We start from the raw sequence: 13,980 nt of genomic DNA, 5'->3' as shown, positions 1-13,980 counted from the left end.
AAACCCTTGAATGAGTCGGTGTGTCCAAACTTTTGTATGGTACTGTATATTAGTGGTTTATTTGTAAAGACCAGATTAAATTGAGAACAGTCTGATGGGTGAAAATATTATGAAGAGATTGTCAAATTGTGAACGAGAGACTGATGAAGTGTGTGCAGCCTTGGAATGGATTAGAAATCAAATCATATACCCTAACGTTTGTATCACAACTGAAGTTGCATAAATAACTCTAAATTAATCATATAAGAGGACCTTTTTCTTTGTTAACCGCTCAACACAGACTCTTTCGGAAATTGTTTGGGGAAAAATATATTTTCTATTTTATTCAGCTATTTTCCATTTTATTGTTTTTACTATAACATAATATAAAATAATACCATGGGAATTATAAGCAAATCTTGTCTGCTAAATTAACTAATGTAGCCCACAGCCATATGACATAGCCAGATCAGGGTCTAACATACTGTAAGGGCGACTCTTCTGAAATAGGCAACATTTTCATAATATCATAATGTTTCTTTAGACCTGTCTAAAATAAATAATGGATTTATTGTAATGTTGTAGGCTATATTAAATGGATTTATTCAACTTTTAAAAAATGTAGATGTTCCAATGGTCCGCTGCGCATGGAAGCCAGAGCTGCTAAACATGTTTATGTTCATTAACAATCAAATACCGTGAGACCGGCGAGTATTTGCATGACATTCAAAGGCTGACAAAATTTCACTCATGCTGGCACACTGTCTCTCACACTATCTCTCTAACCTACAGTAACCTCTCATACTTACGTATTACTCATCTCTGTGAACACATCCACTTAAAACAGGTTAGAACAGCTCACCTTCGACACACCCCTAATCTCCGACACACCCCTAAATGACTCAACAGGAAAGAGGACAGGGTATGGTGTGTATGAAAAACACACTACCGCTCAAAAGTTTGGGGTCAAAAAGAAATGTCCTTGTTTTTGTACATTGAAATAACATCAAATAACAAGGACATTTCTAAGTGACCCCAATCTTTTGAACAGTAGTTTATATAAAGACACAGATAGGACGTAGGCCTAGCCCATATAGCAGATCATACAACGGGACTGATAGGACGTAGGCCTAGTCCATATAGCAGATCATACAACGGGACTGATAGGACGTAGGCCTAGCCCATATAGCAGATCATACAACGGGACTGATAGGACGTAGGCCTAGTCCATATAGCAGATCATACAACGGGACTGATAGGACGTAGGCCTAGTCCATATAGCAGATCATACAACGGGACAGATAGGATGTAGGCCTAGTCCATATAGCAGATCATACAACGGGACAGATAGGATGTAGGCCTAGTCCATATAGCAGATCATACAACGGGACTGATAGGACGTAGGCCTAGTCCATATAGCAGATCATACAACGGGACTGATAGGACGTAGGCCTAGTCCATATAGCAGATCATACAACGGGACAGATAGGAGGTCGTACAATAGGACAGATAGGATGTTATACAATAGGACAGATAGGATGTTATACAATAGGACAGATAGGATGTTATACAATAGGACAGATAGGATGTTATACAATAGGACAGATAGGAGGTTATACAATAGGACAGATAGGAGGTTATTCAATAGGACAGAGAAGGGAAAACCAGGTAAAAGTTATGATCCCTTATTGATGTCACTTGTTAAATTCACTTCAATCAGTGTAGATGAAGGGGAGGAGACAGTTTAAAGAAGTATTTTTAAGCCTTGAGACAATGGAGACATGGAATGTGTATGTGTGTCATTCAGAGGGTGAATGGGCAAGACTAAATATTTAAGTGCCTTTAAACGGGGGTATGGTAGTAGGTGCCAGACGCACCGGTTTGTGTCAAGAACTACAACGCTGCTGGGTTTTTCACGCTCAACAGTTTCCCGTGTTTATCAAGAATGGCCCACCATCCAAAGGACATCCAGCCAACTTGACACAACTGTGAGAAGCATTGGATTCAATATGGGGCCAGCATCCCTGTGGAATGCTTTTGACACCTTGTAGAGTCCATGCCCTGACGAATTGAGGCTTTTCTGAGGGCAAAAAGGGGGGTGCAACTCGATGTTAGGAAGGTGATCCCAATGTTTTGTAAATTCTGTGTATTTAGCTGGCTAGTTAGCCTGAAGGCTTCGTTTGAATACTAGCAAGCTAGCTTGGTAACTAAGGCTAAACTGTTGGCTAGCTATATGTTTACTCACACAGTGTACAACTTCAACTATTCAATCTATTTGATCCCTACTTCAAAAGTCTAGATTTTCATTAGAAGATTCTGCGTTCTTAAGTAAAAAAACAACAACGTTTCTATTAGTAATGTATGGGTTGACTCATAACCAGCAGTCCAGGTGGTTATGCCTATATCCAGGGGAGCGGGCGGGTTTAAGGTCATGAAATGTGGATGGGTGGCGATCGAGTTGAATAAAGAGAAAACAATACCCTAAAAAAAAAAATCCATAAATGTATAATTATTATGCAATTTATATCTATAGGCTACATTGAGGGTTTTCTTTCATTATGTTTAGGCTATCTGGCATAATGCATTAAGCCTTTAGCTTTAGGGCCTAACTTTACGTGCTGCAAATAGCTTACACATGCCAATCACTTTTGGGAACGGGCAGAAAAAGTTCATGTCGATCCACTGAGACAAAAAGGACAATTTTTTGAGTTTATTAATTCAATAAGAGAAAAGCTGCGAAATAAAGAGAAGGGAGGTCCAGAAAAGTGATTTTTGGGAAAGATTTGGTGAAGTGGTGATTGTGAAGGGCTATACAAATTCCAGTCACAAGATGGGGACTTCAAATAGGTCTATGGCACGTCAAGGGAACTGAAATCTGGACACTGACTGTAGGTCTATAACCTCTCACATAATCTAAATATTAACTCCTTCAGAATTAAGCATTTCTTGAAGTAAAATTATACACCAAATGTAGGAACAGGAGTGGAGAAATACGATTCATTTCTTCCAGCAACTTGAGAGAAAGCGAATCCAAAGTTAGGGGCCGTCTGTAAAGGTGGCTTCTTTATCAGCGTCATAAAAGCTGATAGTACACATACAATATGCATCCAAGCCTAACTGAAATCTTATCAGAAACATGTTGCCTCGTTTTCACAGGTTTCTGTTTCTTTACAACCGGTCAAACTGATGTCATTTGGACATTTTGCACAGAAAATCAAACTTTTTTTTTTGTTATTACACTTTCTCCCCGGTCCCTAAACGTCTTTGCTCCATGAAAGAAGCAGAGATGACAGAGAAAGCTTTACCAATGTCTACTAGATTGAAGCGTTCATTGTATTGATTTATGACATTATTCTGGTGAGCAACGGTTGATTTCGTCTTCCAAAACAACAAGTAATGACAGAAGAGAAGCTGCATGTATCTATTTGTAGACAAGATGACTAACAAATAGCCTATCGAATTATCGGAAATTAGGTTTAAAGCAGATTTTCAATATCACATATAGCACGGCAGTTGCGGATGGGTTATGAGCAATTGCAGGTGGATGCGGGTCAGCACTGGTGGAGAGGATGTTGAGGTGAGATGGGTTGGAAAGTGGTTTGGAAAGTGGTTTGACAAGTGGTTTGGAAAGTGGTTTGACAAGTGGTTTGGAAAGTGGTTTGACAAGTGGTTTGGAAAGTGGTTTGACAAGTGGTTTGGAAAGTGGTTTGACAAGTGGTTTGGAAAGTGGTTTGGAAAGTGGTTTGACAAGTGGTTTGGAAAGTGGTTTGACAAGTGGTTTGGAAAGTGGTTTGGAAAGTGGTTTGACAAGTGGTTTGGAAAGTGGTTTGACAAGTGGTTTGGAAAGTGGTTTGACAAGTGGTTTGGAAAGTGGTTTGACAGCTCCTTTAGGACGTTATATATTCTATCCCCAAAAAAGAGCCAATGATACAGAAATACAGGACATCAATCCAATTCTAGGCCATTCTAGGGCAGTGTGATTGTCAATTACATACAAGGATCAAAAAGTCTACATAGACCAAGATATGCTTCTGAGTGGGGGTTCATACTCTGGGTGACCTGCACAAGAATTTGGTATTTTTGTCATTTGAAGAAATGGGGGATAAATAAACTGTGTGATGAGGTATGGAGATATACTGATTAAAAGCTATGTGATAATGAGGTATGGAGATACATGCTAATTAAAAAGCTGTGTGATAATGATGTATGGATATATATGCTAATTAAAGATGTGTAATAAGGTATGGAGATATATGCTAATTAAAGCTGTGTCATGAGGTATGGATATATATGCTAATTAAAGCTGTGTAATGAGGTATGGAGATATATGCTAATTAAAGATGTGTAATGAGGTATGGAGATATGCTAACTAACGCTGTGTAATAATGAGGTATGGAGATACATGCTAATTAAAAAGCTGTGTGATAATGATGTATGGAGATATATGCTAATTAAAAGCTCTCTGTCAACACTAGGTGGTGCCTTTATTTCAAAAGGCAACAATGTAAAAGATGTATTTTCCCATCCAATGTTTGGTATACTCACTGTGTCACGTCCTGACCATAGAGAGCTCTTATTTTCTATGGTAGAGTAGGTCAGGGCGTGACTGGGGGGGGGTATTCTAGTTTTATTTTTCTATGTTGGGGTTTTTGTATGATCCCCAATTAGAGGCAGCTGGTCATCGTTGTCTCTAATTGGGGATCATATTTAAGTAGTTGTTTTTCCCACCTGTGTTTGTGGGAGATTATTTTGAGTTAGTGCATGCTGCACCTCTGTCGTCACGGTTTGTGTTTTGTATGTCTTGCATAGTTTCACATTATAATAAAATATGTGGAACGATATTCACGCTGCGCCTTGGTCCGTTCCCACACACATGCGTGACACACTGTATATATTACCATCAGTATTTATATATTCCTGCTACCAGTCAGTTTTCAGCCCTGTTTACACTACCAGTCACGTTTTATGTATTAAACCCACTTCTGTAATGAACACGATGGGAGACAGAGAGCTGGTTTGAAGCGCAGGGAGCAGCAGGTGTTTATTGTAAAGGACCACAGGAGGAGGCAGGTAGCTGGGTCCAGGGGCAGGCAGAAGGTCATACACAGGAGGAGGCAGGTAGCTGGGTCCAGGGACAGGCAGAAGGTCATACACAGGAGGAGGCAGGTAGCTGGGTCCAGGGGCAGGCAGAAGGTCATACACAGGAGGAGGCAGGTAGCTGGGTCCAGGGACAGGCAGAAGGTTATACACAGGAGGAGGCAGGTAGCTGGGTCCAGGGGCAGGCAGAAGGTCATACACAGGAGGAGGCAGGTAGCTGGGTCCAGGGACAGGCAGAAGGTCATACACAGGAGGAGGCAGGTAGCTGGGTCCAGGGACAGGCAGAAGGTCATACACAGGAGGAGGCAGGTAGCTGGGTCCAGGGACAGGCAGAAGGTCATACACAGGAGGAGGCAGGTAGCTGGGTCCAGGGACAGGCAGAAGGTCATACACAGGAGGAGGCAGGTAGCTGGGTCCAGGGACAGGCAGAAGGTCATACACAGGAGGAGGCAGGTAGCTGGGTCCAGGGGCAGGCAGAAGGTCATACACAGGAGGAGGCAGGTAGCTGGGTCCAGGGGCAGGCAGAAGGTCATACACAGGAGGAGGCAGGTAGCTGGGTCCAGGGACAGGCAGAAGGTCATACACAGGAGGAGGCAGGTAGCTGGGTCCAGGGACAGGCAGAAGGTCATACACAGGAGGAGGCAGGTAGCTGGGTCCAGGGGCAGGCAGAAGGTCATACACAGGAGGAGGCAGGTAGCTGGGTCCAGGGGCAGGCAGAAGGTCATACATAGGAGGAGGCAGGTAGCTGGGTCCAGGGGCAGGCAGAAGGTCATACACAGGAGGAGGCAGGTAGCTGGGTCCAGGGGCAGGCAGAAGGTCATACACAGGAGGAGGCAGGTAGCTGGGTCCAGGGGCAGGCAGAAGGTCATACACAGGAGGAGGCAGGTAGCTGGGTCCAGGGGCAGGCAGAAGGTCATACACTGGAGGAGCCAGGTAGCTGTGTCCAGGGGCAGGCAGAAGGTCATACACAGAGGGTCCAAAAAGGCAACAGTACAGGCAGGGAAAAGGCTAGTAATGTAGCCCGGGAGATCAGGCAAGAGGTTGATAACAGGAAATCCGATAGGCTAAAGTACAGGCAGGGAATAGGCAAAAGGCGTCGTTAGTGAGGCAGGCAAAATCCTATCATACACAGGAGGATTAAATCACAGGACAAACAGCATACCGAAAGACGTGTGTCACAAAACGAACAATACCTCACAATGACAGGGTGCAAAGAACTGAACTAAATAGTGTGTGATAATGACATACAGGTGTGTGAACAGGTGATTAGAATTCAGGTGATTGGGAGCTGGAGAGTGAGCTGCGTTCAGGGGATCTAGGTGTTTGAGTTGGACACAGACGTTACACTTCAACCACTCCAGTACCCCTGGACATTGAATAAGGTACTGACCTGTATAACCAACCACTCCAGTACCCCTGGACATTGAATAAGGTACTGACCTGTATAACCAACCACTCCAGGACCCCTGGACATTGAATAAGGTACTGACCTGTATAACCAACCACTCCAGGACCCCTGGACATTGAATAAGGTACTGACCTGTATAACCAACCACTCCAGGACCCCTGGACATTGAATAAGGTACTGACCTGTATAACCAACCACTCCAGGACCCCTGGACATTGAATAAGGTACTGACCTGTATAACCAACCACTCCAGGACCCCTGGACATTGAATAAGGTACTGACCTGTATAACCAACCACTCCAGGACCCCTGGACATTGAATAAGGTACTGACCCGTCTATACAACCACTCCAGGACCCCTGGACATTGAATAAGGTACTGACCCGTCTATACAACCACTCCAGGACCCCTGGACATTGAATAAGGTACTGACCCGTCTATACAACCACTCCAGTACCCCTGGACATTGAATAAGGTACTGACCGTGTATAACCAACCACTCCAGTACCCCTGGACATTGAATAAGGTAGTGGCACTGTCCTGTATATGTGTTTCTGTATTCTCGTCGTAGTTCTTGTGTGGTTTTTATTCTTATTATATTATTATTATTCTATATTCTATATTATTATTCTATATTATTATTATCACTGCACTGTGGGAAAGAGGTAAGAATTGAACTGTACTGTTTTACACCTGTCGCACGTGGCAAATAGACGTGGAATCTCGAAACACCTGCGCGACACTAGCCACTTTATATTAGCAAATAAAGTCGTACTTGTCATAGCACGTTCATTATTTACAGCGTCTTCGGAAAGTATTCAGAACCCCTTGACTTTTCCCACATTTTGTTATGTTACAGCCTTATTCTAAAATGGATTAAATAAATAAAAATCCTCAGTTTATTATTATTTATACTACTTCTACTATACATTTTTTTATTTTTTATTTGACTCTTAATATCGATATGGATTTATTGTACTGCAATGTTGAGGGAGTTAGCACAGACACACATGGATTTCACTGCATATTCTGTGGCTGCTGGAAACTGTATGTGACTAATAAAATGTGATTTGATAATGGACAGATATACTGATACCATACCCCTGTAGCTTTTCCCATCACAAACACTTTCAGAACCGAAGTAAGATAGGTTTCAACGGGTACCTGGGAAACCCAGTGAACTTTCTTTCTCCACATCAGAGAAAAACGTCTGACTGAGCCTGCACAGTACTCAAACTGTAAAGACAAAACCCCTGACGGTGCACTTGTTCCCGCAGAGGGCCTGGAGAAGCCTTTTCCGCTGCGGCTTCTGAGAAACCACATGGGATTTCCCCACATCTCAAGAGATGGGCAAGCAACCAAAACTCCCTCCCGCCCAGGGATGGAACAGCGCTCTGAGGGGCCAACCATAACAATAACTCCAGATTCCGAGTCAGACCCATCCAAGGGGCCAACCATAACACTAACCCTGGGTTGGGTTGGGTTCAGAGTCAGACCCATCCAAGGGGCCAACCATAACACTAACCCTGGGTTGGGTTCAGAGTCAGACCCAGCCATGGGGCCATCCATAACACTAACCCTGGGTTGGGTTCAGAGTCAGACCCATCCAAGGGGCCAACCATAACACTAACCCTGGGTTGGGTTGGGTTCAGAGTCAGACCCATCCAAGGGGCCAACCATAACACTAACCCTGGGTTGGGTTGGGTTCAGAGTCAGACCCATCCAAGGGGCCAACCATAACACTAACCCTGGGTTGGGTTGGGTTCAGAGTCAGACCCATCTAAGGGGCCAACCATAACACTAACCCTGGGTTGGGTTGGGTTCAGAGTCAGACCCATCCAAGGGGCCAACCATAACACTAACCCTGGGTTGGGTTCAGAGTCAGACCCAGCCATGGGGCCAACCATAACACTAACCCTGGGTTGGGTTGGATTCAGAGTCAGACCCATCCAAGGGGCCAACCATAACACTAACCCTGGGTTGGGTTGGGTTCAGAGTCAGACCCATCCAAGGGGCCAACCATAAAACTAACCCTGGGTTGGGTTGGGTTAACCACAGCATAGCCTAGTGGTTGGAGCGTTGGACCAGTAACCCGAAAGGTCACAAGATCAAATCCCCGAGCTGACAAGGTATAAATCTGTCGTTCTGCCCCTGAACAAGGCAATTAACCCCACTGTTCCTAGGCCGTCATTGTAAATAAGAATTTGTTCTTAACTGACTTGCCTAGTTAAATAAAGGTCAATTAAAAATAATTGCCAGATGTTGCAGCTCTCGTTTCCGTCAACTCAGGACTCCTTTTACCTCCCAGTCCAGGTTTCCAGGGTTTTCTCGGGCCAGAGGAATCTCTCCTTTAACGGGGAGTTCACATTAAACCACGCAGCCCTTCGCTCCATTAGGAGCTAAAAGGAACAAGTCAAGTCACAGTGATTTTTACACATTGACTGAATATCGAGTACCTTGTGCTTAATCTGAGATTAATAGAACTACTACATGCTGTTATGGATCCCTGATATTGACAACGTGTTACAGTAAATGAAAAGTGACAGTCCAGTTAAAGTAGGTGGCAATAAATCAGACTGGATAATCAGACTGGAGAATCAGACTGGATCATGTACATTCTTCACTCGCATTTGCACTTCAGCAAACGTTCTAGACTACTTATTTTAAAATAGTGAATAAGAGACTTTACCTTAAGATGTTACTTAGCTATTATCTCCCTGTTTGGTGTCAGTGTATCCAGTCATTCTGCCGTGTGGTTCACGTAACCAGGGACCTGCCAGGACAACAGCAGTTCAATTACATTCCTCTAACTCCCTCTGCCGGATTACATTACTCTAACTCCCTCTGCCGGATTACATTACTCTAACTCCCTCTGCTGGATTACATTACTCTAACTCCCTCTGCTGGATTACATTACTCTAACTCCCTCTGCTGGCCACATTCAGAGCGCAAACACAGACACCGACACACACACCGACACACACTGACACACACACAGACACAGACGGACACACACACACACACACACACACACACACACACACACACACACACACACACACACACACACACACACACACAACGAACACACACACACACACACACACACACACACACACACACACACACACACACACACACACACACACACACACACACACACACCGACACACCGACACCGACACACACACACACACACACACACACACACACACACACACACACACACACACACCGACACACACCGACACACACACGAACACACACACACACACACACACACACACACACACACACACACACACACACACACACACACACACACACACACACACACACACACACACACACACCGACACACACACACACACACACACACACACACACACACACACACACACACACACACACACACACACACACACACACACACACACACACACACACGTAGGAGGCCCCAACAGCCTATTTGGTTGGTGTGAAGTAGCAACAGTACACATGGCGACAGAGGATCAGGTTATAGTAACTGCATGGTGTTAACAGTGTGGGCGATGAGAAATGCCCATAAACTCTTACATCTGTGTACATGACAGAGCTATGGTAATTGCATGTTACCTAGACAAACAGCTCTCCAAGAATGAGGAATATGGACCTCATAAAATGACCTAACCTCACCTGGCATAGAGCAGGCTATCTGCAGCATGATGTTTGATAGGACTAGTATAGACTACTTAAAGGTCCAATGCAGCCGCTTTTTTAAATCTCAATATCAAATAATTTCTGGGTAACAATTAAAACCTCTACGGGATTGATGTCACAGTCAAATTTACAGTAGAAATAATACCATGCTATTGTTTGAGGAGAGTGCACAGTCATGTACCAATTACATGAACCAATTAGGCACATTTGGGCAGACTTGATACAACATTTTGAACAGTAATACAATGGTTCGTTGGATCAGCGTAAAACTTTGCGCATACACTGCTGCCATCTAGTGGCCAAAATATAAATTGTGCCTAAACTGCAATAATACATTATGGCCTTTCCCATGCATTTCAAAGATGATGAAAAAATAAAAATAAAAAAACGCATGTTTCACGTCCTGACCCTTGTAAGATGTCATTTTCTATAGTAGAGTAGGTCAGGGCGTGACAGGGGGTGTTTTTGGGTGGTTTTCTTGTTATCTGTTTCTATGTTGTTTTTCTAGGTTTCTATTTCTATGTTGGGGTTGTTGGGATGATCTCCAATTAGAGGCAGCCGGGTTCTCATTGTCTCTAATTGGAGATCATATTTATGTAGGAGGTTTTTCCATTTGTGTTTGTGGGTTGTTAATTTTTGAGTAGTGTTATTTTCTCTGCGTCATGGTTTGTTGTTTTGTTGTTACAAGTATTTTGGTGTATTGCAAACGTTTCACGGAATAAATAAAATAAATAAATATGTGGAACTACGACCATGCCGCGCGTTGGTCCGATCCCTTGAACAGCCGTGACAGTATGTTTTTTTTTCTATGTATTATCTTTTACCAGATCTCAGGGGTTTATATTCTCCTACATTAATTTCATAATTTCCACAAACTTCAAAGTGTTTGCTTTCAAATGGTATCAAGAACACGCATATCCTTGCTTCAGGTCCTGAGCTACAAGGCAGTTAGATTTGGGTTTGTCATTTTAGGTGAAAATGGAAAAAAAAGGCTCCGATCCTTGAGAGTTTTTTAAGTACCTTACCGTGATTGGTTTCAATCAAAATTATGAAAAAGAAACAGCAAAAACAAATTTTCTCAAGCAAAGAATTTAGCTACGACGGAATCCGACTCCATGTGCTTAACCTACTTCACTTTTGTCAAGCAAGATGGAGCTGACAGAGATGGTCGCCTCGCTTCGAGTTCTTAGGAAACTATGCAGTATTTTTTTTTTTTTTTTTATCTATTATTTCTTACATTGTTACCCCAGGAAATCTTAAGTCTTATTACATACAGCCGGGAAGAACTATTGGATAAAAGAGTGACGTCAACTTACCAACAAGTGGATCCTCTGTTCGAACCACCACCAAATCCCAGAAGCCGACCCAAAACAACGCCGTCGCAGAAGGGGCAGACGGAGTGGCTTCCTTCCTGGTCAGGCTCTGTAGACAGGCCTGTAGACGTGCACATCAATTAATCAATCAATCAAATTTATTTATAAAGCCCTTCTTACATCAGCTGATGTCACAAAGTGCTGTACGGAAACCCAGCCTAAAACCCCAAACAGCTAGCAATGCAGGTGTAGATGCACTGTGGCTAGGAAAAACTCCCTGGAAAGGCCAGAACCTAGGAAGAAACCTAGAGAGGAACCAGGCTATGAGGGGTGGCCAGTCCTCTTCTGGCTGTGCCGGGTGGAGATTATAACAGAACATGGCCAAGATGTTCAAATGTTCATAAATTACCAGCAGGGTCAAATAATAATAATAACAGTGGTTGTCGAGGGTGCAACAGGTCAGGACCTCAGGAGTAAATGTCAGTTGGCTTTTCATAGCCGATCATTGAGAGTATCTCTACCGCTCCTGCTGTCTCTAGAGAGTTGAAAACAGCAGGTCTGGGACAGGTAGCACGTCCGGTGAACAGGTCAGGGTTCCATAGCCGCAGGCAGAACAGTTGAAACTGGAGCAGCTGCACCACCAGGTGGACTGGGGACAGCAAGGAGACATCAGGCCAGGTAGTCCTGAGGCATGGTCCTAGGGTTCAAGTCCTCTGAGAGAGAAATAAATAAATAAAAGAGAGAGCATACTTAAATTCACACAGGACACCCGATAAAACAGGAGAAATACTCCAGATATAACAGACTGACCCTATCCCCCCGACACATAAACTATTGCAGCACATCGCCCATATACTACTCTCCAATGTCCAGTCTCTTGACAACAAGGTAGATGAAATTCGAACAAGGTTTGCCTTCCAGAGAGACATCAGAGATTGTAACATTCTCTGTTTCACGGAAGCATGGTTCTCTCGGGATATGTTGTCGTAATCATTTCAGCCATCGGGCTTCTCCATGCATCGCGCCGACAGAGATGAACACCTCTCTGGGAAGAGGAAGGGCGGGGGTGTACGCTTCATGATTAACGACTCATGGTGTAATCATAACAACATACAGGAACTCAAGTCCTTCTGCTCACCCGATTTAGAATTCCTTGCAATCAAATGCCGGCCATTTAACCGGCATTTGAATTCTCATCAGTTATAGTCACAGCTGTGTACATTCCCCCTCAAGCAGACACCAAGACGGCCCTCAAGGTACTTCACTGGACTCTATGTTAGCTAGAGACCATATATCCTGAAGCTGCATTTATTGTAGCTGGGGATTTTAACAAAGAAAATTTGAGAACAAGGCTTCCTAAATTCTATCAGCATATTGATTGCACTACGTGCAGGGGTAATACACTTGTGGGTGAAGGTTGGGGTCCCACAAGGGTGCGTGCTCAGCCCCCTCCTGTACTTGCTTTTCACACATGACTGCGTGGCCATGCACACCTCCAACTCAATCATCAAGTTTGCAGACGACACAACAGTAGTAGGCTTGATTACCAACAACGACGAGACAGTCTACAGGGAGGAGGTGAGGGAACTCGGAGTGTGGTGTCAGGAAAACAACCTCTCACTCAACGTCAACGAAACAAAGGATATGATCCTGGACTTCAGGAAACAGCAGAGGGAGCAGCCCCCTATCCACATCGATGGGACAGCAGTGGAGAAGGTGGAAAGTTTTAAGTTCCTTGGCGTACACATCACAGACAAACTGAAATGGTCCACCCACACAGACAGTGTGGTGAAGAAGGCGCAGCAGTGCCTCTTAAACCGCAGGAGGCTGAAGAAATTTGGCTTGTCACCAAAAACACTCACAGACTTTTACAGATGCACAATCGAGAGCATCCTGTCAGGCTGTATCACCGCCTGGTACGGCAACTGCACCGCCCTCAACCGCAAGGCTCTCCAGTGGGTGGTGCGGTCTGCACAACGCATCACCAGGGGCAAACTACCTGCCCTCCATGACACCTACAGCACCCGATGTCACAGGAAGGCCAAAAAGATCATCAAGGACAACAACCACCCGAGCCACTGCCTGTTCCACCGCTACCATCCAGAAGGCGAGGTCAGTACAGGTGCATCAAAGCTGGGACCGAGAGACTGAAAAACAGCTTCTATCTCAAGGCCATGAGACTGCTAAACAGCAATCACTAATTCAGAGAGGCTGCTGCCTACATTGAGAACCAATCACTGGCCACTTTAATAAATAGATCACTAGTCATTTTAAACAATGCCACTTTAAATAATGACACTTTAATCATGTTTACATATCTTACATTACTCACATCATATGTATATACTGTATTTTAAACCATCTACTGCATCTTGCCTATGCCGCTCAGCCATCGCTCATCCATGTATTTATATGTACATATTCTCATTCATCCCTTTAGATATGTGTGTGTATTAGGTAGTTGTTGGGGAATTGTTAGATTACT

This window comes from Salmo salar, chromosome ssa24 (assembly GCF_905237065.1).
Source record: "Salmo salar chromosome ssa24, Ssal_v3.1, whole genome shotgun sequence".
In the NCBI taxonomy this organism is placed as follows: domain Eukaryota; kingdom Metazoa; phylum Chordata; class Actinopteri; order Salmoniformes; family Salmonidae; genus Salmo; species Salmo salar.
This window is presented reverse-complemented; position numbering follows the sequence as displayed.